Genomic DNA, 26,491 nt, shown 5'->3' on the forward strand with positions numbered 1-26,491 from the left:
AAATGCTGAAGTCACACATTTGAAGTGGGTGAGCAATAAATAGGACTTTTCTGAAGTCTCTTCTTCCTGGCCTACTTTCTACACGCCATCGTGATGCACCTCTTTTAAAACCCTGATTCATATATAATTACACACCTGCTGGCACCGGCTAATGCTTTCACATCGTGACCAAATGTGCTACACATCCCCGGTGACCTCTGTTAGCCAAACAGCTTGTGAAAGATACAGCGAGTAGTATCACATCAAGTAAAAGCAAAAAGGGTAAGAGAACAGTGTGACGCCGAACCCGGGAGAAAATGGTTTAAGTGTGTGGGCCTCTGTAGCAGCCACTTGTGTGTTTTTTGTTCTTCTTCCCACATCAAAATGGACCTTGAATACTGAATGCAGCTACGCAGTGAAACCACATTAAAACATTTCATGTTGGAGATAAAGCGAAAAAGCAGCTCTTTAGAAAATCGTACACGACACTGATCTGATCTAAGCACAAGCATGGAGTTTTTCTACAAATGTTGAACAGACTGCATTCAGCATGAACTGATTAATGGTTGTACATATGTCAGATGGGACTGAATCATCCCCATTAAAGAGATTAATGTGCCTGTCTTCTATCAGGCAGTCGGACCTGTCTGGGCTCAAGGTAAAGCTAAAATCAAACTGTCTTCCTGGTCTTACTTTCTTTACATTTGCCGACACGTCTGGTGGCACTTACTAGAGGGGGAAACTATGTGAGACAAAGTTATCGTATCCTGATTGTTTCTGGGGCATCGTGCCCTTTTAATAAGCTTTTGATGAGGGAACAACATACATACATTCAGCAACAATTGAGGGGAGCTCTACTGCTAAAAGCTTTGATTTGTTTGTGACAATAGTGATTCAGTAGAGTTGGTTCACTTTCAGTGTTTAAAGAGGACCTATTATGCTTTTGTGCTTTTTCTCTTTCCTTTAGTGTGTCATATAGTTTTTTGTGCATGTAAAAGGTCTGCAAAGTTACAAAGCCCAAAGTCCGCGCCAAAGGGAGTTACTCTCCCCCACAGAAACAATGCCCCTGAACTGCCTGAAATGCCTTGATTGAAGTCCTGCCTTTTCTTCCTTAACGTGGTGATGTCACCAAGTAACACATTTACATAATACCTGCCTAGCAACTAGTTTGGCACACCCTCAAACAAAGCTAGTTAGAGCGGAGCTCGAGCAGAGTCCGAAGAGTGAGTTTGGTTCGATTGACCAATCACAATAATGGACCAGCTGACCAATCAGAGCAGACTGGGCTTTTCGGGAGGGGGAGCGGAGCTAAAACAGAGCGTTTCAGACAGAGGACTAAAACAGGTGCTGCAGCACAGCCGGTATGAGAAAAGTAAAGCGTTTTTTGAAAATGAAAGGATGGAAACATTTTCTAGTAGAAACCCAAAATACAAGCAGCTGAAAATTTGCATAATAGGTCCTCTTTAAGATTTGTTCGTACGTGTTCTAAACACCTACCACTTACTAGCTATCAAGACTAACAACCGCATTTAGACATCCTGTTGCCTCACAGGGAGGTGATTATCATCCAACATCATGAAATAGTTAACAAACCCTGATTTCTCCAAGGCACAAACCTGCAAATTATATCCACCAATCATTCGAAGATAACCTGCATGTTCATGAATAGTCCTCTGCAGACACTTTAGGCTGCTGGCAACGCTGGGACTTTAGAAAAAGAGAGAATATTAATGATTCAGGGCATGTATGTTTTCCTTGTCTTCTAAACATCCCTCTATGTGCTGCAGAGGACCAGCAATCCACAGGATTGCAGGTGGGCGAGATGAATGATCGAGACCCTAATGCGCAAATGACCTGAGAAGACCATTACCTCCTGAGAGGAAGATGAATGCAGGTAGGAAGGGACATCAGCATTGCTCAGTGGCTGTGACAGCCGCGCGTCTCTCAAGTGAGGCAGGGTAATGTGAATGTATCGCTACACGGGAGGTTGACTATTTCATAAATGAAGTTGTCTAATGCCCACGGCCGTCTGCTTGAGTCATTAGCCGCAGGTTTCCATCACGTTGGGCCCAGCAGCCTGGGCTTTTACAGAGCTTGGGCAGAAAGATGTAAAAGTGGACATTTTAATATCACGCTTGATGGGGCTTCATGTACAACAGTTTGCTTTCACGTTGAGTAATCTCACACAGATGTCATTAGTTTTACAGTTCATTACAGGTCAAGTCATTTTCCTATGTAATCACAGACGAAGCCTGACAGCAGGTGTCAATTATAGATTCCGGATGTACTGTTAAAAGCCTATTATGAGATCTCCATAAAAAATGCAGCAAAGCTTTCTCTCACGTAAATGTGGCTGCTCACGTGTGTTTTATTCCAATGGGAGGAGTGGCGAGATGCTGCTGGATGTGAAAATCTGTGGAATACAATATATTATGGTGCTTTCTCTTGAAAGCAAAGCGCAGGTGAAAAAAGAAAGGAGCAAGCGCACTCTGGAGAGAAACACTAACAGTGATGGATTGTTCATAAGGGGGAAGCTGAGATACACAAAGCTCTGCCTCCTGGATGACGGCAGAGGCAGGAATTAGCAGCAACGAGAGATTAAAGTAATGTTCCTGCTTTGTTCTTGTTGTCTCCGACTACCAGGTACCCACGTTCGCTACCCCGGGCTGACACGGGTGAGACACGAAGATGGATGGCCAGATCCTTATCCACCCTGCAGAGGAGGAAGAGGAGTGTCGAAATGACTGAGTATCAATTCCCCCAGTTCCACCCACCTGAAACCATACTGCGCTCGCACTCGCGGCGCTCTTAAAAACAGCGCATTCTGTTGAATTGTCCTACAGTGAGACGACAGCATTGCAGATGAAGCCCGGCGCGCCAAGAGAAAGAGAGAGAGAGAGAGAAAGTGGGGGTTCGCCTATCAGACGGTGTGGGAAAAATGTCAGACTAAAAGGAATATTTGAATTCCAGAAGCGGGGGATGAATGTCCCCGCCCGGCTCGGATAATAGACCAATCAAACATTCATGAGTCCCTGTATCAACCTGCGCGGCAGAGTTTGTGCGGTTGACCTTAAAAGCGGTGTGGTATTCCATCAGGGGGTGCTCTGAGACAGATTTCTGTACATGACCTCACCGCCTCACAGCGAGCGCTGACACCCAAAAGCATGGACACGCCTGGACACACAAGAACACACACTTGATTGTGTGTGTGAAAAGGCCTTTAATTTGACATCTAGTTAAACCAATCCCCCTTCCTAAAAAAGCAATCTTGTTCCTTGATTGTCTTCCAAAACCCCGTGTCTGAAATCTGACTGCCATCTGGTTAGTAGGAAGCGAGAGAAGACGAAAAAAAAAAAACAAGATATCTGGATGACTTAACAGACGCGTCATGTGTTTATTTCTCTTCTCAGAGAGACAGGGCAGCTCTTTTTTTTTCGAAAATCAAACAAAATTATATCTTTTCTAAATCGTAAACCTGTTCTGATGATTCGCACCGCTGCGTCTGCTGCACAGAAATAACCTATCAAAGAGTTTGGGGGTTTGGCAGGAGAAAGGCAACACTTACATAAAAACCCCCCCTTAAGTGAGCACGGGCTTAAATTTCTGATGTAATCATAGAGGTCCCACCAACTCGAACGCCAGTCGAGATCACCGCCGACAGCTTAGCAGTGCTGACAATTAGGATCCAAGGAGGATTGCGGCAGATCTTTGAGCTGAGAGGGCTTTGTCACCAGCGTTAAAATCCAATCATCCACTGGCACCTTTGTCATGGTACTTCCAGCTTCCACTTCCTGGGTTTTACTGTCAAACTAAGTCGCCTGCTGCAGAAGTGACTGCAGTAAAGGGCAATAATAAAAGCAAAGGGGAAAGAATGGTTGATTCCACTGATGTGAGCGATGAAGGTCAATGTGTTCAAATGAAGAAAAACCCTGTGATGAAGATACCGGAGCTGCTGAACTGTGTGGAGTCGCTCTATTAAATCCGTCATGGTAAAGATATTGAATCTCATCAAACTGCACTTTGATCTACCCCACTTTGATATTTCAATGAGAAGCGAAGGAGTGAAACTAATTCAATTAATACATTAAGCGTTTTTTCATTCGTCAGCTGATTAGAATCAAGATGAATTAAGCACACTGTCCTATCTCATGCATGATCTGTATCTGTTGTTTCATGCCAATAATTGTTGAGGGGCCTGCAATGTGATAATCTGAAATTAATTTCAAACTCACCTGCTTCCATGAGATTGGTTTAAATTCACATCTCACTCTCTGTGTTTGTTAGTTATTATCTGCGAGCCAGGGAAATTGCCCCGAGGCATCCGTTGTGGGTGTCGAGTCGCGGTGAACTTACTATGAAATGCTCTTTGAGATGCTAAAACAAGACATTCATTTGAAAAAGCACTTTATCGTGAAAAAAAAAAAAAAAGTCAAGGTCAACCACTCTAAGTCTGATGCGGCATTAGCATTTTTTTATCATTTCAAAAAAGATGAGATTGGTAAATTCCAAACATGCTCTCTGCATCGACTGTCATCAGCATGCCTTTGATAATTCGGTGAATGCGTGAATTTCTGTTTGACCTTCACCAGCCATCCCATCGCACACACCGAGCTACCTATCAGTGCTTCCTGAGGTAATTCACTCGCTCAGTTTCACAGTTCGATGGTTTCTACAGCCCAGACAAGCCCTCCGAACCTGCGAGACCCGAACCTGTCAATTATCCTGAAACTCCGATACTGTCACTGACTGTACCAATCAAAAGTTGATAATGACAGAGAGAGGCATTAAGACAGTGCAGGGACACCGCGACAGTGGCAAGGTCGGGAAGTATCGGATATCCTTAAAGTGGGGACATGTCCTGCGGGCGTGATGTGAAATGTAAAGCCACAGCAGAGTGTAAAAGTGGACACAACATTAAATGTTATCCGAGGACCTGACACAGAAGTGATGAAGCCTTACGCTGACCAACCGAGAAAGGCTCCATTTTTTACAAGTCCTGACAAGGAGCAAATGGAGCAATGCTCCGTGACAATACGGTTCTCTGTTCCTTCTCCACGAGGCTGAAAGAGCACAATATTCATCCTTGCTGACAGTTAAATAATAGATGTACCAAAAAAAAATGTAATTTTCCTCCTGAACTCCATCATGCTCATACAACTATGAATTCAAAATCTCAAGAAAATGGATTGCGCTGCCTGCATGTCACAGAGGCACACTAACATGAGTGACAGGGAGATATAAATTTTGCTGGGGTGTATTTGTGAAGACCGCGAGATTTATGGAGTACTGCAGGAGGAGGTCTTGAGGGTGGTTATGTCATATTAAGAGCTCTCATAAAAAATTTACTGAGTAAAAACAAGAAAGGAAAGGCTATATGATCGTTCTTTTCTGCGCCAATAGGCATCATGAATCTGAGAATGAGAAAAGAAATGCAGCAAAACACAGACTGCTGCATTTACAGATAAACAAGGGTAAGCGAAGCTCGTTGAATAAAAGGAAAACTCTCTCTGGTGTGTCATTAATCTATATTATTGATGAAGAAATGCTTTGTGTTTTGGTCAGCATGTTAAAATATTAAGCACATTCTCCACCATGAACAGACTGTAACATAAAATGTAATGTCAGAGAGACTGGAAGCATCACTGGTGGCTATCGCCCTGCAGGAATTTCTCAATGCAGTCACACAGCGCTTACCACTGCAATGCAATCCTTGGGGGAGATACACCACAAGGTTTCGAGAATCAGTAGCACAATAAATGAACATGATCTCCAACATGATCCCTAAACGCCGACTATCATTCCTGATGTTCTGCACTGCATCTCTGGCTGCAGCCCGGGAGCGCAACGTCCAAAAAGTGCTGCCTCTCTCGGGCTTGGACACCAAAGACTGATGGGATTAAGAGTGTGTGGGCTGATAGGACTCTGCTCTGATGCTATCCCTTAGATATACATCATTATAGAGGGGGGAATCCCACAGGCGCTGGGATTAGCCTGCTGGATTTTCACTGCAGGTGATAAGGGAAAGAAGGAGAGGCTGGCAGAACTACACAACATAATGGGAAGATGGGAGAGCAGAGATAGGAGGGAGCCAGAGGACCGCACTGGCTGCTGTAAAACGTGTGGTAGGAAAAACAGAGCACTCGAGTATGAGTAACTGCGAACAATAGCTACAGGGAAGGACAACTTTGAGATAGGCGAACATCGCCGACTCAGTGGGCAAAAATGCACAGACTCCATCGCTCCGACTGGATGTTGAAATGCGGTAAAGCGTGGTGTGGATGTGAGAGATTGTTATTTTATGCTTTCCACAATCCAGCTGAGATCCAGTCTCTGCAGATTTGTGAAAGGTGACGGGTAGAGCTCAAGGTTAGCATGTGAAGTTTAAGGAAACAGCCATAGCACGGATGACTACATGCCAGTCGGTGTTAATGCATTGTAAATGAAGACTTTGTGGTGCAGCAGTGTCAATGTGGCTTTGATCTTCCAGCTGAAGGTTTGCCTCCGAGTCACAGGAACGACACAGAACCAATAAAGGCCGGTGAAATTCCTCTTTTTTTTAACCGTGCCGACACAGATAAACCATATAGAATAATCCCCCACGTATAGCTCTGGCAAAGGCACCTCATCTCTCTCTCGCTCACATATCACACATATATTCCCTCAGCCCTCCAAATCCCAGCTTAACCCTCACCCCGCGAAACCAGGCGGCTAGTTATCACCGCGGCTTTGACATTAGCATGCACGCCCTCTCTCATTTGGGAGATCTTCTTAAGAGTCAGGGATGATAAAACGCTTTCCTCTCCGCCGCTCTTCCATTCCTGACTTTGACTCACCCTTCCGCTGCCTGGACCTGCCTGCCTCTAACTATGAGATGGAGATGAAACGCTTCATTCTCTTTCTTTTTCCCTCCTCCTTTTCTATTATCATGCAGGGCTATAGCGCAGCCCTGCTTGACATTTTTCCTTTTCTTCTGCTCTTCTCCAGTCCTTCAGTCTTCACACCTGCTGACACTTGAGAAACAACTGCTGTCCTATGCAAAAAAGCAGCCCTATTCCGCTGCTATTATGTGCCAAGTCACCTCTACTTCAGCTCCTCCATGGTCATGATTACAACCAATTCCTTGTGGCAATTTCTTTTAATTACAAGATGAATGGCTGTTCTGTATTAATAGAAGTTTTACGAGGGTTAAGTGTCCACATGGAGCCATAAAATAGCATGCTATGCTGCAAACAGCAAATGTGAGAGTAATAATGTGTGTCAGGGGGAGGTCTGGATGATGCAAGTGTTCGATCAGTCGGGACATGATGGAACTAGGTAAACTGACTCAAACATTGCCCACAGTCTTATATGTCATTCCATGTTTAAATGTCTGCCCATCCTCCTCACATTACTATAGAAAGCCAAGGGCCAAAAATAGATTCCCATAACGTCAGTATAATACTTTGATAATGCAATTACACTGCTTCGTGGCTGAATGGGGAGGGCAAAGGAACATGAAAGAGGGGGTTGGAAGCATGAAGGGGCGCCAGAGCTATGGATTATAAGAGAACGTGATAATAAAAATGAAATCATCAGACACTCAAGCGATTATGCTAATGAACTCATTCTGTATTCATCGTAGGTTAATCGGCACGCGGGCGAGAGAGCGGTGGCATTTTCTTGAACACAGAAAGCTTTGATAAAGCCGGTGGCAAGGCACTTCACCTCTGGTGTGTGAAGGCCTGAGGCGGGGTTAAAGGTGAAAGCGCTGAAATTTAGAGATGACCAATTAAGGAAAAATTTAAGTAGTAATTGCAGTAGTAGCATTTAGTGTTAACAGTATTAGCTGTATTGTTGTTTTATTCTAGGGCTGTCAATCGATTAAAATAGTTAATCGTGATTAATCACAAATTAATCACATATTTTTTATCTGTTCAACATTTACCTTAAAAGGGAGATTTGTCAAATATTTAATACTCTTATCAGCATGGGAGTGGACAAACATGATTGCTTTATGCAAATGTATGTATATATTTATTATTGGAAATCAATTGACAACACAAAACAATGACAAATATTGTCCAGAAACCCTCACAGGTACTGCATTTAGCATAAAAGCATATGCTCAGATCATAACATGGCAAACTGTAGCCCAACAGGCAACAACAGCTGTCAGTGTGTCAGTGTGCTGACTCGACTATGACTTTCTCAAAACTGCATGTGATTATCATAAAGTGGGCATGTCTGTAAAGGGGAGAAAGACAGAGAACCCATTTTCACTCACATATCTTGAGGTCAGAGGTCAAGGGACCCCTTTAAAAATGGCCATGCCATTTGGAGCGTAATTTAGCCTCCTTCGCTGCTAGTATGACATCGTTGGTACCAATGGATTCCTGAGGTTTTCTAGTTTCAAGTATCTTCACTCTAGCTTTAAAACTGAGCCTGCTACAACCTAAAAGACGCAAGTTGCAGTAATGCATTATTATCGCTTTAACTTAGACAGCCCTATTTCATTGTATTCTGCAATGTGAAATTCCACCTCACAAAGACACAACGGATCAAACTGGCCTCTCACTGGCACATACTGTACATAAGGACCAATGCAAATGGTCAACTATGACCACAAGAAATTTCAAAGTGACCCCTGTGACCTTTGTTGTGCGGTCAGGTGATGGAGAAGAGGAAAAACGTGAAAGGTCTAGCGGATTAATGCCTCTGTGTTGGAGAGGGGGAACTGGTCCAGGAGTCTCATTACACTGACAGCAGATTAGTGCTCCGCGGCGCCAGAGCAGACGGTGCAAGATTAACTTTGATGTGCGATTCCACACAGAGCAGCCGCTGGATATCAGCTCCCTCCACCAAATGGCCCCTTAACTCTGAGTTTGCAGCGTGTGCATTCATGAGTTACAGTATCTAAAAATCTGCACTAGAGAACAGTCACCAGACTTTGGGCTCAGTGTATTTGTCCTCTCGGTAATATTACACTTGCTGTGAGGAAACATTTGCGTGGTATTTAATATAAATGAGTCAATTTTAGCCATTTAGAGCTGTATTTACTGATTATTTTCAATATCGATTCATCTATTTTTATTAAAAGGGGCACTCCACCAACTTTAAGATTCCTCATCATGAGGAGTCATCAGGGTTATCTGCACTTCAAATTTAAAAGATAAGGCCACAGTTACAAACGAGAAGTTTGGAGTTTGAAAGAAGTGGGCATTTACCAGTCAGGGAGGGTTTAATAAAAGGCGCTTACGAGTTGCATTTTGGGAATTGTAAATCCAGTTTACTCTTACTATGGAAAAAAAGTCAGGATATCTCAGCCTCTACTGTCTCAGTTTTGACAGTTCTATTTTAAATCTGTCTCTCACATGCCCAAACTATATGGGAATTCAATAATAAATCACTCAAGTACACCTTTAATTTGTTAACTGTTGAATGTAAATGTAAATGTAAAAGAAATAATTGAAAATGCCCATCACCGGACCTGAAGTCTGATGTCTAGACCAACAGTTCAAAACTGAAAGGTCATTTAATTGCCAATTATAGAAGACAAAGAAAAGCAGCACTTCCTCTCATTTGAGAAAACTGAACTGGTGGATGCTTTGAAATCAAAACTACTGAGCTCACATTTCAACTGATTCATCTCTCAGACATCTGAGCAAACTCCACTGATGAAGAAGAAAGCTAGTAAGTAGATCTTATATTTGGATTGTTTAGTCACTAACTACTATTTCCAAAATGAACTTTCATGATTGATTGACTATCACGCTGCAGTCTCTGTGCAGGTCAATGTAACTATAAAAGCTTGAACTCGAGCGTCACCTGGATGCAAATTTGTTTTTCCAAGCACCCGGGGAGCAACTTGGGATTCAGTGTCTTGCTCAAGGACACTACAACATTCAGACAGGAGGAGCCTTGCAGTTAAAGGACGACCCGCTCTTCCCACTGAGCTACAGCCGCCCCTACCCAACCCAACCAATGAAGGCAACGAGTAGCCTACTGGCCAATCAGAGGCAGGGTAGGGCGGGTTAGGCCTTCACCATCCTAGGAAAAACGAATTTGCCCCAGTTGCGCACATCACAACAAATACCAGACAAGGACATGTTAAATATGTAGCAACATATTCATCCTGCATACCCACATAACAGGAAGAAGCTCGGCTAAAAGCTAATGACAACCATTTTTACCAAAATGAAACTCAATTCTAACACCAAGCAAGTAACTGAGCACACAGCAAAAACATGCTAACGGTGGCATAGATAATAAACACAGATGAGTATGTATTTAAAATTGAATAACGTAAAATATAAGGCTTTTATGAGGACACAGCTGCCGTCACTATGAGCAACCACAACGCATCCGGCTGAGAGCCACCAGTTAACACGGTTAGCCAGTGGTGCCGGAATGAGTTTTGAAGTTGGGGGGTAGCGTTGGATGACGTAATACAGTGTTTCCAGCAGGATTTCGAGAGACTGTGGTGTGATGCTTCCCCGTAAGAAAATGTTGAACATATTAAAGTTAAACACATCAATCTGGAGCAAAATTACGAGGCTAGATCTATGAAGAATTTTGTGCTCGAGCAAACAATTTAATCATAAAGGTTGTATGATTATGAATGTTGATGGGAAAACGTCACACAGCATAAGCATGGTAAACGAGACGGGGTGTCATCATCGCTGCAGACCCCTCGCACTGAGGACAGTACGCCACGGTTGACATCCTGTCCATCCCCAAAGGAAGAGAGGGCCCACTGCGCAGCAAGAACTCAACGGCTTCAGTTCAGGTTGCGGTTACGTGAGACACAGCTGAGACGGAGCCGTGCAGACAGCTGCTGCACAGATTAAAAAGAAAGCAAATCCATGGAGTAAAAACACATGTACCTCCAGTCTTGACAAACACGGGGTGGACTGGAAAGATTGAAACGTCTTTTTTTACCATGTTGCAATATAGGGGCTTTTGTAGGAATACAGTGATTCGTGACCTAAAAAAGAAAGTGGGACAGGGCTGTAAAGTGGGGGGCCAAGGGCCCCTCTACTTCTGGCGCCTGTGCGGCTAGCAGATACTTTGTACATGTTGTATTTGTGATGGAGACCAAATTATATTTACTTTGTGGTCATTAGGTTGTCCTAGTTAGAGCAACTAATGTTATATTTCACAATAACGCCACAGTCAATTGATGTTAATTGAAGTTAATTTATTCTGTGGGACCGCTGCAGCCCCTAGACAGTGTCTCAGCCCACTAACGATGTTAACTAACGTTAGCAAAGCAGTGTTAACTTAGCTGACATTATTTGTTTCACCATGTTAGGCAGCTGAGAACTGCACAGGTTCTTCCCGAACTCCTAGACATTGTTGTTAAAAGTAACGTTACATATAAAGTAAATCGTACACTTCTTAGGACAGCTTGCTTTCAAACGCGCATGTATTATAGGAAGACGTCACCGCAGTAATGGCAAAGTGTTTACTTCTGGTACTTCCCCAGATTCGTGTATAGTGACATGGAAATTAAATCAAATGAGTTTTACAGTTATCTGAGAAAGTTTCAAATGGCACAGATGGTACCCAAATGTACCCAAATGGCCAATTTGAAGATATCGCCTTAACAAGCCTCTACTAAAACCTCTCCAACTTTGCCCTGCTTCACTTTATTAGCGATGCCAAGGGGCATTGACCAAACAGCGGTATATGATAAGTTGGGAGTGAGAATGTGTTGCCTGTGCACAGGTAATGTTGTGATATGGTTTACAAGAAGTTTTGAACAAGTGTCCAGTTTTGTTAGGCGGAAATGAAATGTTTCATTTTTGCTGTGTTCCATCTTCATAACATATATACTGATGGCTACACCTCTGCAGAAATCTCACAAATGTTACCTTTATTACGATATCAAGATTATTCAAATAGAGCTTGTAGTTGCAGAGATACACTCTATTCATTATGGGCATGTCATTCTCGAGCAGGGTCCAGAGGCCTCGGATTCAAGAGGCTAAAAAAGACTTAAAAGAAGGTAAGCAAACATAGTAATGCCCGGGATTCGGAGGAAAGGAGAAAGTCTCAGGATAATACATGTTGGGGGAGGGAGGATTGATTTTCCTAATGTTCAACACCAGAAAACTTCTAGATTCTGTTTGAGTTGCAACTTTAAATTGTCTATATCAGCTTTTTACACCAACAGCTGCAGCCCCTCATCTTCGAGTTTGCTTCCTGTAGCCTACACTACGCTCTCATGCAGGGTAGTTAACGCCTCGTATGGGATACAGTAAGCAGATGCAGAGCTCAATACAGTAATGGCCTCAGATTAATTGTCACACCAGTGAAAGAAGCATTTCAAATTCCTCCGAGGCCGTCTTTGAAACAAACATCAAGGTACAAATTCCAGCCGTTTAAAAAAAACAGCTGCAAGTTCAAAGGAACACTTCAAAATCTCACAGTGAGGCTGAGGGGAATAGCGGAGGTTGGGATGAGACAGAAAGACTGGTGAAGCGTAAAAATGTACTGAGCGCTCTCTCAGAGAGTGTGGACAGCAGCCAGGCTGGCGACAGCAGCAAGCCCAGATAACAGCGAGTACCAGGAACCAGCGAGAACCTGTGGGGAAGTATTGGGAAGAGCTACATCTCTTCTAACAGCTGCTGACTGGCCCCTGGGGCAGAGTAGAGCTGCTATAGCTGCAGCCGTATCCACCATCTCCCCAACTGCACCACGCTACTCCATGCGCATGGGGACATCATTACTTTTTCCATTTCACTCCACGAGACTTCTCCTGTCAAATCAAAAAATGACACGAAAAATAATAACTCAGGGCCATGGGTGGAACAACAACAACACCACCGAAAGGTCATTTTGCCAATGAAAATTGGTCTTGCATCCACACAATCTATCAGTCATCAATGGGTTTATAGCTGTGTCTGCTTTCACAGTAGGGGTGGCTGATGCCTGAATTAAACTGACCCTGGGCCAGCGGGAGAAAGCATCTGTACTTAATGACACAAGTCCCCATTATTTATAACTTCAGCATCTTCGTCACTGCAGAGGACATGCTTCCTGATGAATAATGATGTTAACATTCTGAAGACAGCTTTGGCTCCACCACAGACACATACGAACATACCGTTAACAATCGTGACTCAAATGAAGGTTATTCATTTTAATCACACTACAGCACGCCCTCCCTCCCACTATCCCAGGGGGTTGCTATATTTAAGCACTTTTTCATTTCTTCTCCTTTTTTTGGTCTTGGCTGATGGCAAGGCAATTGCTTTGTGGGACGTCTGCCCTTGAAGAATCAGACAACAGAAGGAGATATTTTTACATACTGTAGATGTGGAGTGAGAGCAAGCTGTATCAAATTGACTGTGTAGTGTTAAGAAATTAAATCACAGGCGCTTCCCCCCCCACCACCACCACCCCCCGTCTGCTTTCTAGCTTTTATTTCTCTTTTTTAAAAATGTTTCCCCTTCGAAACAGAAGTGATGTTGGTTTTGTACCTGTACTCTAAGATTAGCAGTCTGTCCTGGGGGAGAGAGAGAAAAAGAGCTGGAACGTTTGTCTCCCATCTCTCCCATTCATTCGCCCGCTTTCTAATTGGACTTCTCCATCTGTTGAGGTCTACAAATTGTCTTCTGGGGATGCTACAGCTAAAACATCCTATCAAACACTCAAATACTACAGGGAGAGTGTTCTTGGAGCGCTGCCATACCAGGCGCTGAAAGAGTAGTTTGCGTGTGTGTGTGTCGTGATGTACTGTATAATCAGATGTCCAGCAGCATACAGCCTGGAGATAAGTAGATATGTAGCATACGCCGAACCCTGATTTGAAGCTGGCAAGATCGGCTGCTTGGAAAATTAATCTACCACACAGCAGATCTGTCGGTAGTGAGTGACATACTTTAATAAGAATTATTTCCCGAGATGACAATGTTGATAAGTTCCCGAAATACAGCGTCAGTAGTATCGACTGCATGTCACATGCGCATCTGATAAATGTTTCTCCTCCGCAGTCCCCAAAGGTTTTTAAATTCTGAAAAGAGTTTTTTTGATTCTCTTCCAGTTCGTACTTGGGAGTCGTTAATGATATGGGAAATTGTGTTCCTCGCGCTTGTCGCTCTTTACATCCCATTGACTGGGAGTTGAATACTCAGGAGCGAGCAGTGGGATGTGTGACAGTGTATTTGTGGTGATGATTACAGCCCATTAACTTTGATGGATGCCGTTTCATAGAAAAGACGATGGGAGTTGGAACGCGGTGGCGACGCAGCTTGTTTTTCTGTCACCGACGTGTGTACACAAAAGTGTGGAGGAGAGCCCGGAGGTGTAAACTGTAGAGAAGTCCATGCAAAATTGATTTTTTTTGGATCCGAATGAGACCACTTCACCTTTGGAGGTAATTGAATGTCACATGGAGAGGCTGATGCTGGATCCGTCTCCCAGAATGCTCAGGCGTGATTCCCCTGTGACCTCCAGAGGACAGCAAGGATCAAACATCACTAACGGTATTTACATCAGGGAAGTACATACTGTGTGTTCCCAGGCATGTGAGAGCAGGTCTGCATGTGCATTTAAATGAGGCTAAGCTGGACCTGATTGCAGTGTCCGGCTTTATCAATGCAAACTGTCTGAGCTACTTTCTTCTCTGCTCAACTCAATTGTCTTTGCCTTTCGGCCCAAATGTGTGGCTTAGTCAAAATGAGACACACTCCGTTTGTCTGTGGCCGTTATGTAAAGATAAGGCCATGCATGCCAGAAATCTAACTCTTAAGCTCCTCCACAGGGATTACGGACAATTGGCTAAGGGGAAAAATACAAATAATAATCAACTGTTTACGGTTTTCCACTAATACCTTGAAAAAGAAGCGAAAATCCCTGCATGGAAATGCAATCCTTAAGCATTTGAGATACTCCTGTGTAGGACGCCTGCAGGGAGACACACAGGCAGGAAATCCTTTACTGTAGGTGGGAGAAGAACCCACACTTCAATAAATAACACCTAGGCGAATATATCAATCTACAGTAACTATTGTCCATCCAGATTCTGAATAAAGCTTTTAAATTGTTGCCATTTTTTAAGTCAATGAAATCCAGCCGTTACAGCATCAGAAGGCATTGACAGGATAAGATTAGGATTTGTCTTTTTAATGCTTCAATATGCTTACCTGGTGTGAACTTGTTAGTTGGTAGCCTAACTTACCCTCCTGGAGTGTGTATTTACTACTTTCACGTAGGCTACTTTATTTAAATACTATGTTACAAGTTGAATTTCATTCAAAATTTTGCTTCAGCAAAATGTACTTTAAAATATCAAAATAAGTATTCATAATTCAGAATGGCCCCTTTCAGATTTATACCATCATTACTAATGCATTCATGTGTAAGCAGTAGCAGTGAGGGAAAAATCGATACAGCATAGTATTGTAATATTTTGCGTAGCAATATTGTATCGATACACGGACGCCAAGTATCTTTTATTATATAAACTATTAACTTCTTAACAATCGGACGGCCGCTATTCTGTCTTTCGGAGGTTGTAGTCGGTTCAGTCTTAAAGATAGAGTAAAGATACTGGTATCATATGAAACTAGAAAACATAAGGAATTGGTTGGTATCAACCATGTCATGTTACCTTGTTGGGAAGAACACTAAATAATTCTCAAAATTTACGCTAAATTTCTACACTAAACTTTCTCATTTTACAGCTAAACGGTACACTACAAGATGTTTCTGGGAACATTTGAGGAGAGAAATAGGCATTACAGTAACAGAATATTGATTTATATTTGATCGGCGCTGCCTAGTTTGACCGTTTGATCGGAGTTTGCAAGTAATTGACAGCTGCTCAGAAACGGCAGGCTCCAGCTCGGCTCTGGGTACACCAATTTTATAAAAATTACTTTTTTAATCATATTTGCTCCATTTCTACCCACTGCAGCTTTAACTAACTACAGCTGTCAAATAATTGCAGTGGAGTAACAAATCAAATATTTCCTTCTGAAATATAAAGTCTCAAACAGTAGAAATACTCAAATGAAGTCCAAGTATCTCAAAAAGTACAATATTGATTAAAATGTACCTATTTACACTCCACCACAAGATCCGTCTCTGAGACCAGATGGTAAAGACCTATAATGTAAAGCTACAACACAATGACAGCAAACCGTCCTGACTGAACACTGACAAGATTTCCTTTAGCAGTGATGTAGAAATGAGCTGTGATAGCACCATCAAATGTGAGAGTCATCCGGTGTGAAGGTAGAGCTGGAAGTAGCAGGTCTTACCATTTTTAGACTTGTCGTACAGTTATACCTTGACAGACTGTAGTTACTACTGACAGTAGTTAAAACCAGCAGCTCTGTGAGGCTGTACTTACTGTAGGCACAGTTCTGCTTGGAGCTAAACGTAAATGTCAGCTTTCTAACATGGTCACAATGACAATGCTAACATGCTGATTTTAGCAGCTGTAATGTTCACCATATTCACTATCTTAGTTTAGTGTGTTATCATGCAAAGTACAGCTGAGGCTGATGGGAATGTCATTAGTAGGCTATTGCAGGCATTCGGTCGTAAATCAAAGAGTTGGACAAATTTAAATTTGGACCTGACGATGGCGCTACGCTTTATTATCCACATAGCAAACGCGAAGATACCGTTTACAAAATGCTTTCTTTTAGTGTGGCTAAACATGTTAAGGCTTTAAAAATAGATAAATTAGGCATTCCCCGTACACACAGGTACACATAAATAAACATACATAGGGCCTACACAAAGGTACCCATCATTTGGTCTTACTGTTCTATCGGTTCCACAGCGGAGAAACAGCTGATTAAATGTCAAGAACAAACTTACTGAAGGCCAGCAGATGAATATCAGCTAGAACAAAGAAAAGTCTTGCCAGTTTCATTCACTACAAACATAACAAGACACAAATATCTCATATTGTGGCTTAAGTTTTAAGTTTCCAGCGAAGTTACTCTAGGTCTGCTTCTATAGTTGCCTTGGCGGCAACACCGTCAAATGAAAGCAGCCACATCTGTAGATGACGTTAATGGATCCATCCATCCTTCCATTATCTGTAACCGCTTCTCCTATTCGGGGTCGCAGGGGGGCTGGAGCCGATGCCAGCTGACATTGCAAAGGCAGGATACACCCTGAACAGGTCACCAGACTATCACAGGGCTGACACATAGAGACAGACAACCATTCATGCTCATATTGACACCTACGGGCAATTTAGAGTCAACAATTAACCTAACCTTCATGTCTTTGAAGCCGGAATCCAGAGAAAACCCACGCTAACATGGGGAGAACATGCAAACTCCATACAGAGGGACCCCAGTGTGACCCTCCTGCTGTGAAGCGACAGTGCTAACCACTTCACCACCATACAGCCCCACCTTTATGGATCATCAAAGTAATTACAATTCATCCTGAGGGGAACCTGAACATCTGTTCCAACTTTCAAGACAAGACATGCAACAGTTGGAGAGACATTTCAATTAAAACTGCAAATGTCAACCTCGTGGTGGCGCTATAAGAAAAGTCAGAGGATCACCAAAGTCAGTAGGCTTCATCCTCTGGGGACCATGGATATATGTACAAAATGTCATGGAAATCCATACAAGAGTTGTGGAGATATTTCAGTCTGTAATTTAAAGCGGTGGGCCAACCAGCCGACAGACGAACATTGCAATTCATAGAACCAGTGTGGCTGATAGAAAAAACTACTGTAGCAACCTCGAAGAATGCTGTGGTTTTATCACCGTGGGATAGTAAATTACGCTGAAATACAGACAAAAGACAGACACTGATATGTAATGCCTTCAACCTGCCATGTGACTGCTCTGGATTTACAGGTGGTGGGCACAATAAAAGCATCATCACCATTTCCCTTTGTGAAGATTTAATGCTCGATCCCTGTTGAGACTGTGGCAGTAAAGCCTTGATTTAACACTGTGGTAATTCTTTAAGACCTTACTTTGAGGTATTTCAATTACATCATATTGTTGTGTGTGATTGAACTGTTGACTATCACCATAACAAGAACCAACAACTAAAAAAACACTAGAAAACAATGCACATTTCACAAGCTGGTAGTTACTGCAGGGTGATTGTATTGGAAAGCTTTATATTATAGAGGCTTTATTGTGTCCAGCACCATTATACAGTAGCCTATGATAGTAACTGTAATAATAGCAACGGGCAGTTGCAATGATGATAGATAGCAAAATAATAACATATATATTTATACTATTTATTAGAGCTGCAACTAACGATTATTTTCATTATTGATTAATCTGTTGATTATTTTCTTGATTATTCAATTAGTTGTTTGGTCTATAAAATGTCAGAAAATTGTGAAAAATGTGTTTCACATCACTGTTTCCCAAAGCCCAAGATGACGTCTTCAAATTCTTGTTTTGTCCACAACTCAAAGATATTCAGTTTACTGTCACAGAGGAGTAATGCCGGGTACACACTCCACGAGAATCAAGCTGATTTTGTGCCTGATTCCCCCCTCCTGACAATGGTCAGCAAAGCCCTGATTTTTGATGGTTCTACAGATTATCTCTCCAGATATTCATGTGATGTGAGGTATGTTAAGAGTGCTTTTTACATCCCCGATCAGCTCGGAAATCCATCCTGGCCGCACCAATTTCAAATATTAAACATGTTCAATATTTACGATCGGATCTCCTGTTGTGTGTGGGAAACCCCGAGGACAGCCGATGACGCAGTCACGTGGGAAAGAACGATAGCCAATTGAGAACCAAGCTGACTGAAGTGAAAACAACGACTTTTTTTTACCAAGTTGTTGGTGTACGATTTATTATTTTAATAATAAAGAACAATTCAGTACATTTATATCTATGTATTTATTGGTCACATTTTGTTTTACAAAGTTAGTAAAGCAATGTTAAAGTCAAGCCTGATGTTTCCTTACATATAAAAGAATGATACCAGTCACTTCCACACAGTGAGGCATACAGCTTATAATTAAACACTGGTATCAGATCGGTACTCAGTATTAGCCGATACCCAAAGCCCAGGTATCGCTATCGGTATTGGGACTGAAAAAGTCGGATCGGTGCATCCCCTAAACAAAACTGTTAAATTTACCATAACATGTCGTTGTCTGTGGGGTCTCTCACTTTTTTAACATCTTCAAAAATCTTTTAGTCTGGGCCAGCCTTAAAGAAACCAGAAAATATTCACATATAAGGAGCTGGAATCAGAAATTTTTTTTTCTTCATAAAAATTACTCATACCAATTAATCGATTATCAAAATAGTTACCAATTAATTCAACAGTTGACTAATCGATTAATCTTTAGTAGCAGCTCTACTATTTATCTTTACAAGACCTACTGCACTCGCGATCAGCGGGTCCGAAGGTCCGTACTTGACATAAAATAATATGTCATCAATCCGTCTGCGACCGCAAGAAGACAGCTAAAGAAAAGGAAAACATGAAGTCACTGACACACCTGTACATGAGGGATTAGTTTGGGGTGAAAGAGAAAAATATAGCCCCAGAGCACATGCCCTGTTTAGTTTCTGTTTGACCAAATGGCCTACATTAGGTGATATATTTAGCTATTTATAGAAGCTGGGGCAGGCAGGAAACAGCTGCTATGCGTCAGGGTGACGAGCTGACATCCTTCATCTCAGCAGGACCTCCCTGCCAGGCAGACAGGAGAAAGCTCTTTATACCTATAACTGAAATGGGACACTGCCTCTTATCATTCATGCTGCATACAGAAACTAATAATCTATGGAGCCCGTGGCAAAGACTCAACAACGAAACTGGGTTAACGGTGGCAAGTATGGGCAGCACGATTCAAAGCCACACTTGTGTGCGCTTTACAGACATCTGTATTCTGTCTTTACAGCAGACTGTGGATTTCATTCCTCGGTATTGATCATGAGGAGCTTTTATTGTGGTATCCTGCATGGCTGCTGCAAACTGGCACAAGATGCCTCAGCGCTGACAGAAATGAGACGGTTCATCAACGGTGAAACAGAGCTTTAAGCTGACAAACAGGGCTGAATCAATATTCATGACTTTGCTGTGAAGCCGCGCACGTTCACGTATTATGAATGGGCTGCAAACCAAATTTCAATTAATGCGTTTGCATCAAAGTTGCCCCTCTCTCTCTGAAACTGATGACAAGCCTCGTGTTTGTATTGAATACATGAAAGTCCCTATTGATTTTAACGCTCTCACAGGATACGAGACAGTAACTGGTGTTAACATTACACACTATAAAAGTGAAATAAATGTATGCTACACCGCATTTAAGTGTAGATACTAAGGTACACTGTCAGGGTAATGGATTTCTCTCATTTCACCCAAGTTCATGTTTTGCTGAGAGGCTTTAAAAACAGCATAACTTTCTTTTTATCTAGCGATATCCTATCACTCTTCAGACAAGGTGTTGGACCAGCAGAAGTTACATCACTCTTTAAACTCTTTTTCGTTCACACAGCAGACTGATGATTGCTGTTAGCTATAATCTCTGAATCTCTGCTGATCACAGATGTTGGCTTGTTGGCTGAGGGGCGTTTTTGATAAAGAGACAAATGTCAGGGGGAGGGATGCTCGCAGCCTGGCATTATAAAAGCTGGCACCGTTTCAAGATATTGTGTTTGCTATGCTGCTCCACGCGCCTGAGAGGGAAAAAAAACGGTGCAAAGTGCAATTCTCCCCTCCCAAACTCCTCTCAATGACGGGTGGGACTATCATCACCTTCCCCATAACTTTTTGTTCCTGCATCTGTGCTGCAAAAGATGGATTTCGAGGTCATGACGGGGGCAAAGGCTGGGTTGGGTCTGGGAAATGCGGCATAATGAATGCTGGTTCAATGTTTACCGTAGTGACAGAGCCATCTAAAAATAAAAGAACAACTGTTTCTCCCTCAACCAGCACTCATTACATGCCAACGCGGGGAGTGGTAATGTTCAGACAGGCATAGCGGACATTAAAGATGTTACAGCTTCTCTGTGAATACAAACCGCAGCCTGTTCTGTGTTATGCCGATTAGCTCAAGTGTTACACAGAAGTAACAAATGCAAGGCCAGTGACTTGCATATGTTTAACTCCACAATTTATTACAGTGATTTTTCTTTTTTCCGCAATGCTAATGTGACCGAGTGGGAATTATTCATAACAAATCATTCCTCTGTTGTTTCAACACCATGTTGAGCTGATAATTAGTTTTCTGACCTCACAGTGAAACCCCGACCATGAAAAAATTTAAACAAGTGAGTAGTCGTGACTACAGTATGTCTCTCCAAGGAAACTTTTAGTGGCTGGACTCAAACTCATAAAAAGGGTTTCTGCAGTATGTGAAAATGTTTTATTGAAAATGAGGGCCATCTAAAATGAAAGGACATGAATTGCCACAATGGAAAGTAAAATAACCTTTACAATAATATAAAGATCCTTTCAGAATAAGAGGGAGAGAACTCAAAGCGCTTAAAGGAATTGTTCAACATTTTAGGATATATGCTTTTTGTCAAGAGTTGGATGAGACTAGTCCTCCAATTTAAACAACAAAATATGTTGCTTTTTCTGATCTGACGTCTTTATCGGCAGAACAGCATTATTTGTCTGCGCCTTCCAAAGATGTTCGAAATCACTATTGAAAAATAAATCAGTTTTATGTTTTGACTATAAGAATATTTTCTAATGTGGAGCTGAACTTAAAGTGAAACTTATCTATACTGTTTTTATCAACGTCTTTGAGAGAGTATAGATAAGTTTCAATTTCAGAATAGTTCCCCGTTTGAAAGGGCTGTCTGACGGCAAGATAAAGCAGTGAAAATATGATACATTTTAGATGGCTAAAATATGTTTTGCTGCCGGCCCTGTCCACAGCTGTACATTGCTTTGCTTTCGTACAGTAACTCCTGTCTGTTTCTCCAAACTGGAGGAACAGACAACTTTCCAGATACAACATTGTGATATTTGGAGGAGTGGATGTTCACGTGTTCTGTGCTCTATGATTGGACAACGGTGTCACGTGTTCATGAATTATTCATGTTCTGCCTTCGCCGTCAGAGACTGTAGGTGTTGAAAGTAACCAATCAATGAGCGGACACATCAGCCACTGTCTATTCCATCCCCGCCTCCAAAGTCTCAAAAGTCAACTTGACGAGCGAGCGAGTTGAGCAGTTGCAAGTGTGTAGAGAGGGTTGAGCAAGCGCTCATCACAGCCCTGCCTGTGCTCGCGCGACAGTATTTGTGCACACGGAGCTGAACTGGTCCCTCGGGAGGATGCTCTTCCGCTCGCGGATACTGTTCTGTGCGTGCGCGGATTTTGATACTAAATAAACGCCATACTTTTCTCCCGTCATAATTACCATGGGTGCTATAGGGCTTTGTCACTTGAACGTAAAGGTATATTGTTTTAGGGGCATTTTATGCTGTTGTTTCTTCTTGGGAGGACAGTCTCAGACTCAGACTCATGAATACGAAGCAAAAGCCAGCAGCTGGTTAGCTTAGCTTAGCATAAAGACTGGAATCAAGGGAAACAGCATTTGACTTAAACATCACTTAAGTAGACAACCTTAGCTCATTAGTGTCTTTGAGAACATCTCTTTTGTTTCTTGCATTTGTGTATTTCCGTGTCGCGTGTGTATTGTAAAGCGGTGAAGATATTTGCTGGTGTTTTCCTAGGTTGCATTGTGCTGTAGGAGTGGTGGGTGAATCGATACCTAATGGATTGAGACTACCGGCACTAAGTCTTGTTTTAGGTATCGATGCTCACATCAATGAGATTGATACAAAAAGAAAATGGAATGAACACTCTTATTAATGCATGAACTCTTTGTTTCTCTGCTGTTGTTGTGTATATGCACATGCCAAACTCTTCGTTATCTCATAGAATTCACACAATAAACATTTTTGTTATTAACCACCAAAACATATTCAGAAGTAGCCTACTAATGATGATAAGATGATAATATTCACCTAAAATCATGACGCATGGTCCTCCCCTACATCATAATACATTACTGCCTGTAAAGAGGACCTATTATGCTTATTTCCAGGTTCATACATGTATTTTGGGATCTACTACATGTTTACACACTTTCATGTTAAAAAAAACAAAGCATAATTTTTCTCATACTGGCTGTGCTGCAGTACCTCTGTTGTGATTGGTCAACCCAACCAAACTCTTTGGACCCCGCTCCAGCTCCGCTCTAACTAGCTCTGTTTGAGTGCGCGCCAAATAGCCGCTAGGCAGGTATTATGCAGAAGTGTTACGTGGTGACATCACCACGTTACGAAGAAGAAAAGTCAGTACTTCAATCAAGGCTTTTCAGACAGTTATGGAGCAGTGTTTCTGTGGGGGAGAGTAACTCCCTTTGGCCCTTTGGCCCTTTGGCCTGGACTTTGGGCTTTGTAACTTTGTAACACTAAAGGAAAGAGAAAAAGCACAAAAGCATAATAGGTCCTCTTTAATAATGAAAGGTCTCAGATCGATTCGATTCTGGCCTTGGTATTACTTGGTATTGGACTGAAACCAAATTTCGTGGCATCACTCAGCCCTTCTTCTTTTGGCCACCATGGGATAGCCTCTGTAAGCAACTAAAACAGTATGCACCTTTGTCACTAGAGACGTAAATACTAATATAGGGATACGTGTTTAGAATAATGAGCTCTACATATAGCCTGACAATCCTAAAATCTTCTTTAAATATGTTTTTGTAGAACACATTTGACATGATAATTGCATGGATCTGATGCTAAGCGCAGTGTAAACCGCTTAGAAGACTGTTGTACATCTCAACAAAGTGATGAGGAGGCATTATGTGTGTCTGCATACCAATCTCCACGACCAGACCAGCCATTTTCATCTGTATGTAAATGCTGAGTATGTAAATAAGCCATGCAGCACCAGAGGAGAAGATAGCTGTTGGGCTTGGGTTTATCATTTGCACACCATTTGATCCACTGATCTCACGGCGTACACTTTACATCCGATATCTTTCACGACATATCGACTTTCAAGATAGGATGCAGTCACATAATATAAGCAATATTTCCCCCCATTTCGTTCATTCTCTCAAGCTGGGTCAGGGTTTCTTGGCTGTTAGATTGGATGGAAGTGGAGCCAGGCGGAGCAAATACTTTCTAACAACAATGAAATCGAGGTGATGTGTTTTCTCACATATCTGTTTATTTCCTAATGCAGTGATGCTTGCTTTGGTTCGGAGCAACTTTAATCTCGTTCTGGAAAATTCCATTAATCTTTGACGTTGCTTGCAAACACAAAGAAGAAGATGAAAATGCTGAGCGGTGGGAAAAAACACTGATGCCATATTTTATGTCCTCACACTACGTTACCCAGGCCCAAGAGCAGAACATGCTAGTCTATTTCCCTGCTTAATGCAGCACATTCAAAGTGAATTAATGAAAAACCCCCCACATGGAATGAGTGTTATTGGCGCTGCCTCGAAGACGGGTTGTCAAAGAAATCGAATCAAATGGAGGGACAGCCATTTTGTCCTTGCTATATAGATTATTTATCAATCTGACCATCCGCAGTGACGCATGCCTGCTTTTAGAGTCAGTTCACATACACAGTATCCTCACATCAACCTACCAGCTGGACAGGATCTGTTTTTCACTTCAGAGTTCACTGACCACAAATACATTTTCTTTTTGACATTATATTATACAATACATACTATCATTAAAATGTAATTTAAGGTGCAAATGAAAGTTTCTACCTATTAAAAAGTACATAAATGTGATGTAATAAATCTGTAATATATGAATGCCTATAAAATGTTAATCAATCATTCAACTCACACCTCCATAACACCCTTTTAAATCTCTAGCTGCCAGTGTGAAACTGTAGCAGTGTGATGAAAACAAAGAGAATAAAGAAAATGCAGGGGCTTGCGTATTTTCAATTTAGCAGAAAAAAAAGAGCATTTTTTTTCTCAAAGATTCCGTCTTTCACAATGATCTTAATCTCCTCTGAAGAAGGCTGCCTGCTCCCGCCCCTCGCCTCGCTCTCACTCCTCCATTTCGCACTCATTTGCATGGGCAGAAAGGAGCTTTGCATCTCAGTGCCAGGTTTCCCTCATTAAGTCACCTGTCACTTCAGGACCATTATACCAGCCTCGTATTAGCATCACCTCTCCTCCCCAATGAAGCACCTGGAGAGGCACTCTGAGCCTACAGGCTAATGGCGGCCTACACATCACCTCACATCAGCCACTTTTGCTTTACACGGCGATTCATCACGTCGCTCATAATGGGTTGCTGATTTTCATAATGTGCATAACATACACAATGCCAAGTGGTGTAATGTATTCTACTGAACACAAAAAAATTACACCCGTTGCAGTACATCATCAAACACACCAAATGTTCTCGCTGACTGTCGTGCTCAGGCGGAGAAAAAAAAAGAAGAGTGAAAATCCTCTGCATTGGCTGCGAGGGGGTAACTTATCCAACCATATCATCAAAATGCATTTATTATCTCGCCGGTACAGACACAGTAAAAGCCCCTCCAGATTGTTCCTGTGCATTTAATTACATGTGACATGTTTGGACTTCAAAAAGCTTTGCTCTGCACCATATCGGAGCAGGATGTTAATGCTTTGCATTGTAGGCTTTGATTGCGACGGGGGTTGAGGTGTCAAAACTGGCAAGCATCATAATGGTTATACTCCTGGTGGTTTATGAGCCCAGCAGTGACCCTCATGTCTGTTAACCTTGCCTTTTCTGTCTTATAAATCCTACCCTGAGAGGTTTATAGGGCTCACTTGTCAGGCCCTTCCAGTCGTATTTGGTGGGCGGAGCTGCGGCGTGGACGAAACGACATGGTGATAAATTCTGCATCTGTTGAGTGACTACAGCGTGTAGACGTGTTTGTTGCACCGTAGGACAATGCACATAAATGTCACAACAAATAGGTAATTAGAATACTCTCAGCATTATCCAGAGGCTGAAAGAAGGATACTGATATGACGATAGTGAGAAAAGTATGTGTAGGGCTGGGCAATATAACGGTATTATAGCGATATTGTGATATGAGAATAGATATCGTCTTAATATTTCATAATATGGCATAAGTGTCTTATCCTGGTTTTAAAGGCTGCATTACAGTAAAATTATGTAATTTTCTGAACTTACCAGACTGTTAAAGCTGTTTTATTATTTGTCTTTACACACTTAGTCATTATATTCACATTACTGATGATCATTTATCAAAAATCGAATTTTGTAAATATTTTGTAAAAGCACCAATATTCACCTCTACAGTATTGTTGCAATTTCAAGGTATTTGGTAAAAAATATTGTGATATTTGATTTTTTTCTCCAAATTGCACAGCCCTAAGTGTGTGTTTGAAACAAAAAAGAAATGTGTCGGATGGTCGGCTCCGCTACGTCTATCAAAGGTAATGTCTGTTTGTGTCCGTGTGTGCCTGTGTGCCACACTAAACCCTGTCCTCCACGCTCCCCTTCCCTTGTGGGTTGCGCTTGACTTCCACCGTTTTCACAGCTGCTCTCAGCAGTGCAC

The 26,491-nt window shown here is 42.1% G+C and overlaps 1 protein-coding gene across 3 annotated transcripts in view; it reads right to left on the reverse strand.

Annotated features, from left to right (window-relative positions):
- Positions 1-26,491, reverse strand: part of LOC119486865 (potassium voltage-gated channel subfamily D member 2-like) — a 42,003-nt gene that overhangs the window by 8,741 nt on the left and 6,771 nt on the right. The gene's annotated exons all lie outside the window — the stretch shown is intronic.

The sequence above is a fragment of the Sebastes umbrosus genome, chromosome 4 (assembly GCF_015220745.1).
Source record: "Sebastes umbrosus isolate fSebUmb1 chromosome 4, fSebUmb1.pri, whole genome shotgun sequence".
In the NCBI taxonomy this organism is placed as follows: Eukaryota; Metazoa; Chordata; class Actinopteri; order Perciformes; family Sebastidae; genus Sebastes; species Sebastes umbrosus.